The sequence below is a fragment of the Phocoena phocoena genome, chromosome 13 (assembly GCF_963924675.1).
Source record: "Phocoena phocoena chromosome 13, mPhoPho1.1, whole genome shotgun sequence".
NCBI lineage: Eukaryota > Metazoa > Chordata > Mammalia > Artiodactyla > Phocoenidae > Phocoena > Phocoena phocoena.
In genome coordinates, this window is record NC_089231.1 from 30,509,005 (window position 1) to 30,516,285 (window position 7,281).

Genomic DNA, 7,281 nt, shown 5'->3' on the forward strand with positions numbered 1-7,281 from the left:
TAGGTCTATGTACTATGTAAAGTAAGGTAGGTACTATAATAGAGTAGGTGCTGAAAATTTGGGGCTATTGCTTTCCAGTATTGGTTTATATTTTGTTTGTTTTGGAATAGCAGTCATGTTGATGTGATTGTTTTTCTTCTTAGCTTCTTAGTAATTATCTGACTTAGAATACTACTTTAAAAATACATCTTTTTCTATCTATTCTCATTAATGGTTTTCAGAACCAACATATTCTTCCTGATTATGGGATCATGAACTTTGAATTTCAATTTCCCTCTAGTCAACACTTCTTTACATTTTGGGAGCTACAGCCATCAGTCATCATCTGACCTTGTGTCATTTTCATAAATTAAAAGTTATAGAATAAATCTTTACAATGAAAAATGACAAGTAACCTGCAAATAACTTTTATTTTTATACTAAAAGAAAAAAGCTGCTTCATGAGTAGGTAAAATCAGCAACTTTAAAAGAGTTTTCGTCTTCAACAGAAATATTTCCCTCACTGACCTCCCCTGGTGCCTGAAATTCCACCATATGCTCTCCTCCTTAAAAAGTCATGGACCCAATGTGAGCATATTGATACAATTATGGCTTTCATGGGCATTATATTCTCTGGGAAAGGTAACATATTTACAAGCCAATACACCAAAAGTATATCTTTCATCTCATATTGGTCAACCTGTTACTCTCCTCTAACATCATGGAAGTGCTTCAAAGGTGGTCAATGACAAAATAAGAATTATAGAAAATACCTATAGTACTTGCTATATGCCAGGTATGTAAAATTCTTATAACATTTTTTGGAGATGGGTACTAATACTACCCTCATTTTACAGTCAAAATAACTGAAGCAGAGAGAGATGACTAAGTTTAAAAAATAAGTTACAGGACTGGAATTTGATTGAACTCAGATCCTTTGGCTTTAAGTCTAGTGCTTAACCATTGCTCGAAACTATCTTGCTCTATAAAATGGTTGCTTATTTCCTCCTCCATGATCAATGATGGGACCTTTTTGGGAGACATGAGGGAAATAGAAGTAGATCTGATGACAGAATTTTTTTTTCGTCTATAGGGCTTCGTCAATAATTGTGTACATCTGTGTTCCCTCCTCCTCCACCTTTGGAGATTGTAATTGCCATTTCAGGGCAGCTTCACCTGCAAAGCTTTGTAAGGCTATCAATGTTTATCTTTACCTGATCAGGGGAAATTAAAGTAGTTGCCTTCTTATGCCTGGCCTTGTTTCAAAACTTTAAAACTGAAAAGCAAACAGTATTTTATTAAAGTTTTTACAGTACACATTCAAGGTCTCCACAGCCTTGTATAGACTAAATTCTAGCCAGCAATGAAAAGCATACGTTCTGTTAAAGTACTTGAACAAGGAAGCCATTAGGCTATTAAACAAGGTGGCTCTTATGACTTGGCAGCATAGGTAAGCAAACCAAAACCTAAGCTAGTCTCAATTCTTATAAATGCCTCAAGGTTAATAAATCAAAATTTAAGAAAAACTAATCACAAATAGCCAATTAGGCTTTCCCAAATAGGGCAACAGCTTAAGTTATAGTCAATCAAATCATTTTCCTTTTTGCTTGTTTTGCTTCCAGTCTGCCTGATAAAAGTCTTTCCCTTAGCTCCTGCTGATAGAATATTTCTAATCATTTTTTGGCTTGTTGCTGCCTGATTCAAATAGGTCTTTGCTCAAATAAAATCTTCAAAATTTTAATGTACCTCAGTTTATCTGTTAACAGTCACATTATGCTAAATCTCCTGGGAGCCTCATTTTATCAGCAAAGACCTGGGAAGAGGTATACAGAAAAAGAAAGGAAAATGTCCCACATCATGTATGATTACCCATCCTGACAGAATGGAAACAAAATCAGATAACTTTGATAGGGGAAGAGGCTGAAAGAATGATGCTCAAAAGAGCATGAAAGCTCAGAATTTTTTATGAAGTAGAACATATAAAGCCGAAAGAGATCTAAAAGACAAGGCTGTAATATATGGAGGATTTGGCACATACTATCTGAAGCTTAACAACCCAGAGATTGCATATCAATAATTGTGGAAGACTATATTTTCCAATGATGACCACAACAGTATCTACCATTCCTTTGTTCTGCAGTGTGACTTTGCTGCTCTTCCATCAAGAGTAAAATCTATATCTCCATCCTCCCTCCTTGAATCTGTATGACATGGAGTCAGTGACTGTTATCCAATATAATCTGGTAGTAGTGACACTGAGAATCCAGTAAACATGCTGGGACATCCAAGGTGCATGGAGTAATCATGTATAGGTGTTCCCATAGACAGTCCCAGCTTCCAGCTAACAGCCAGCATAAACTACAACCACATAAGTGATCTTAGTTATCTAAACTAGTCCATTCTATCAATGGTTCCAGCTCCAGCTGTTGTCTGACTGAAGCTACGTATAAGGCCTTGAGCAAACACTGGGCTGGTAAGCTCAGTCAACCCACAAAACCACAGAGATAATAATAAATTGTTGTTTTAAACTACTAAGTTTTAGGAAGACTTATTATACAGAAATAAGATAACCAAAAGAATACTGCAACCAAAGGGGGCAGAACATAATACTACCTAAAGAGTTCTTAATATCGAAGAACTAAGCAGAAGGAATTCTAGGGTACTGATACACCAGCATATGACAACCACACTAGACATACCTTCCCCTTTATTGAGGTCCTATGCCCTAATTCTAATGAAGACCACCATTCTCACTTCCTTTAGCACAGAAAAAACTTAATTTCTTCTTGAGATTTTTGGCCTCTTTCTTCTGAATCAATGTACTGCAGATTTACACTGGACGTTTTATCTCTAGGTCCTGCTGTAGTTCCTATGAGAAGTAATTCCTCCCCTGAACCCACCAGACCTAATAATAAAGACCTATCAGGAGATGGGGAGTAATGGACAGGAGATCACTTGAAACTCAGAAAGAGGCCAATAATTCCACTCCCATCTTTCATTCTTCAAATATCAATGAACATTTTTCATGAAAAAGATAAAAATAAATACAGCATTGACCAAAATAATACCTCATGCACCAGTGAATTATTGGTGAGTTTCTCTATTTCCATCTTCATCTTCCAAATTCCCTTCAAATCTTCTGCAGGTGTGTCATGAAACTTCAAACAGGATATCTTTGAAATACTCTGGCCACTTGCTGTTGAACTTGGGCCTCTAGAACCTCCATGAAGTTATTCTACTTCTTCCTATTCTCCTATGCTTTTGATGTGGCTGCTTGCAGCTTGTTATCTGTGTTCTACCCTCTCAGGTGCCTTCAAAGTATGTCTGATAGTTTCACTAGTTTAGTCAATTTATATGTATTTGATTTTTTCCTGCTTTGATTAAATGTCAGTGGCACTTCAGTTGGTAGCACAAACACATTAATGTTACCAGTAAGCTTAACAAAAAGCACAAGTTTTTCTCCAGCTTCTTAAACTTCCATTTCTAGATATTATTTTGGAGAAGATTACATCATAATTCTAAGATTTTCTTTCTTATCAAAATAAAGGCACAATAATAGATCCTTTCTTGAACTCATCTATTAATAGAACTCAAAGTGTCCCTAGATACCAAATGCCAAGGTGGCTAAATAAATCACATTATTTAGATATGTAATAGATTAACAACTATCTACTTGAGTATATTTTGCTTTGAAAAGTCTACTGTGAAGTGGTGCAGGAGGTTATAAATCCCTGAGAAGAGCCTTTTTAGGCATGGTGATTCAAAGTAGAGATGGGCAGTGGCAATCAAAGAGTTGGAGCTGTTGCTAGGTGATAAACTGAGCCTAGAATTAATACAGTTCAGGAGCGAAGGCACATTTCTGCCTGGATTCTTTTCTAGCAGATAAGGCAGGCTTGGGGATCATGAGGGTGGGTGGAATTTAACAGCAGTATAATTGCTAGCTCTCTGCTGTATTAGTTTTGGTGAAGATTGACCCTATGCTCATGTCCTTGCAAAAAAAGTTGTCCTTTTATTAAAAGCTGATGCTTGAAGAAAGTGTCCAAATTTCCTTGTGCATAGCATCATTCAGTGGCTGTGTCCACCAAGAAGAGTAAGTGCTCCATGCAACTGAGAGAGTATGTAGAATATTTCTGTCTTGGCATAATTTGTCAATTCTATTTTTTAATCTCTTAGTGTGATCTGCTAAATAAGCTGCTTTAAAAACTAAAATAAGACCCAGAAAAAAGATCATTTCATAAAATCAATACAGATTTTTAGCTCCAAAGGTAAATCTAAACAACAGATTGCCTTCAGTAAATTGCTTTTCCCACTGCACAGTATAGTTTTTGTTTTGTTGCATGTACAAGTGTGTGTGTCTGTGTGTAGGTCATAGGTCATCATCATGATGTTTTTCTTTCACTCATTAATTTACTATTCTTTTTTTAAAAAAATTTGTTCAGCAAATGATTGTAGAGTACCTACTAAGTCCCATGCTCTCTTTAAGTACTGGGATATGATATTGAATAACACGCTCAAAACCTGATCAGAGAGACAAAGAAATAGTAACAGTAGAGGGTAAGGGCTGAGAGGCAAACATGGACCTTGTGCTAAAGGAACACAAGTGAGAGGGTGACTTACTTTTTCTGGAAGTGTCAGAAAACCTTTGCAGGAGTAGGAACTGAAGCAGATATTAAGGGATTTTCCAGGTTGTAAGCTATATTTTTAAAAAGTGTACATTTTAGACAAAGAAATAGAAAAATAGAATGCACAGTGCACTTGGGGTTTAGTATGGCAAGTAACAAAGCCCCATGTTAAAGAGGGTAAGCACCAAGTAGGCTTAACCCCTGGTCTACCTGGCTGGTTGTGGGAACTTAAATAAGCCTCTGACCTCCCTGTGTCTCACTTTCCTCATCTGGCAATAATAATTATATCTACCTCATAAGGTTGTTCAGCAGACTAAAACAGTTCCTGTCAAGTTCTTACAAAAATGAATGACTACATAAATGTTTTATTGAAACATGGTGATTCAAAGTAGAGATGGACATCAAAAAATCTATAAACAATAAATGCTGGAGAGGGTGTGGAGAAAAGGGGACACTCTTGCACTGCTGGTGGGAATGTGAATTGGTTCAGCCACTATGGAGAACAGTATGGAGGTTCCTTAAAAAACTACAAATAGAATTACCATATGACCCAGCAATCCCACTACTGGGCATATACCCTGAGAAAACCAAAATTCAAAAAGAGTCATGTACCAAAATGTTCACTGCAGCTCTATTTACAATAGCCCGGAGATGGAAACAACCTAAGCATCCATCATCGGATGAATGGATAAAGAAGATGTGGCACATATACACAATGGAATATTACTCAGCCTTAAAAAGAAATGAAATTGAGCTATTTGTAATGAGATGGATAGACCTAGAGTCTGTCATACAGAGTGAAGTAAGTCAGAAAGAAAAAGACAAATACCGTATGCTAACACATATATATGGAATTTAAGGGGAAAAAATGTCATGAAGAGCCTAGGGGTAAGACAGGAATAAAGACGCAGACCTACTGGAGAACGGACTAGAGGATATGGGGAGGGGGAAGGGTGAGTTTTGACAGGGCGAGAGAGAGTCATAGACATATACACACTAACAAACGTAGTAAGGTAGATAGCTGGGGGGAAGCAGCCGCAAGGCACGGGGATATTAGCTCGGTGCTTTGTGACAGCCTGGAGGGGTGGGATGGGGAGAGTGGGAGGGAGGGAGACGCAAGAGGGAAGACATATGGGAACATATGTATATGTATAGCTGATTCACTTTGTTATAAAGCAGAAACTAACACACCATTGTAAAGCAATTATACCCCAATAAAGATGTTTAAAAAAAAAAAAAACAAAGTAGAGATGGAAAAGTGACAATAAAAGACTTGATTTTTATAGATGAAATTAAGGGTCTGATTTGACAAAGAGACGGGAATGAAATTAAAACTTAGGAAGGTATAGAGCATAACTGAAGATTGTAGTATGAAGTTTGGATTTTATTTTTATCCAAGATCATGCCTTAGAAGTGCTTTTAAGTAGAATGATTGCCTAATTAAGTACTCATCTATAAAAAGTTCCTTGATGATGATATATAGGAAGGAAACCCAATTTTGAGATCCTTACAATAATGCAAATAAGATAAGTACTTGAGCTAGAAACAAGGGAAGTGGAGGAGTGAGAATGTATATTAAAGATTATAAAGACAACCTATAGCTTTTGGGAACTATATTTTGGATTATAAGTAGCCTAAAATAATTGACATATTCTTGTTTACATAACTAGATGTACAGTTTCTATTCATTAAAATAGAAAATTCAGGAAAAAAGTAGGTTGAAAATAGTATGATGAGTTGGTTTTCAGACATGATGAGCTTGAAGTATTTAGGGCTATCACGATAGACAGCTATATGTCCTGATGTCAGGTGTTGAATATTTATTCAATATGAATCTTGAAATATAGAATTAATAATCCCAAGCTTAAGTATGGTTAAGCCATAGAAACAGTTAGATAATAAAACTAGAATTTACTGAGTGCTTACTATATGCTAGGACACAAACTAATCTCTCTGCATGGATAATCCTACATGTTATAAGCTTCAAAGGGAAGAGTCATTAAAAGCTTAGGTAACTTGCGAAAGTTCACATAGCTAAAAAGTGGAGAACAGGAATGAACAAATTGCTACTAAATTCTTGTGAGTGACAGATTCCTCAACACAACAGTGAGTTAAATAATGTTAATGCATTTCCTTTTCATCTCAAATAAATCTAAAGGGACCCAATTTCCTTCTAATTTATTTCCCTGCAATACTTAGCATCCGGTGTTCTTTTCAAATTCCATTGTGTCTGTATTCCAACAAGCAGAAGAGATGAAACTAAAGTATGTTACTCTGGTATGAACTCTCTCTAGAAGTTGGACACAATGCTTCTTCTTACATTCTACTGGTAGTACTTAGTCACATGACATTCTACCTTCAAGGGAATCTGGAAAATGCTGTGTTTTAATTTTTCCTCCTGGGGAGCTATTGCTCAGGTAAAAATTGCAGATTTAATTACTACATAGAAATTGGAAAATAGATACTAAGACAGAAATAACAACCTCTACTTCAGGGATACACTAAAAAAGGTAAAGTTTAGAAAACTTAACTGAATACATCAGTTAGATTCCTGGAGAACTTCAGCATTAAATGGAGAAGCTGAAGGAAATGAGTCAAAAAACATATTCAGATATCCTAGCAGACTAGGATAGGTCTGAGACTTATCATTGTTATCATCATGAGTACATTAATGGGGTGA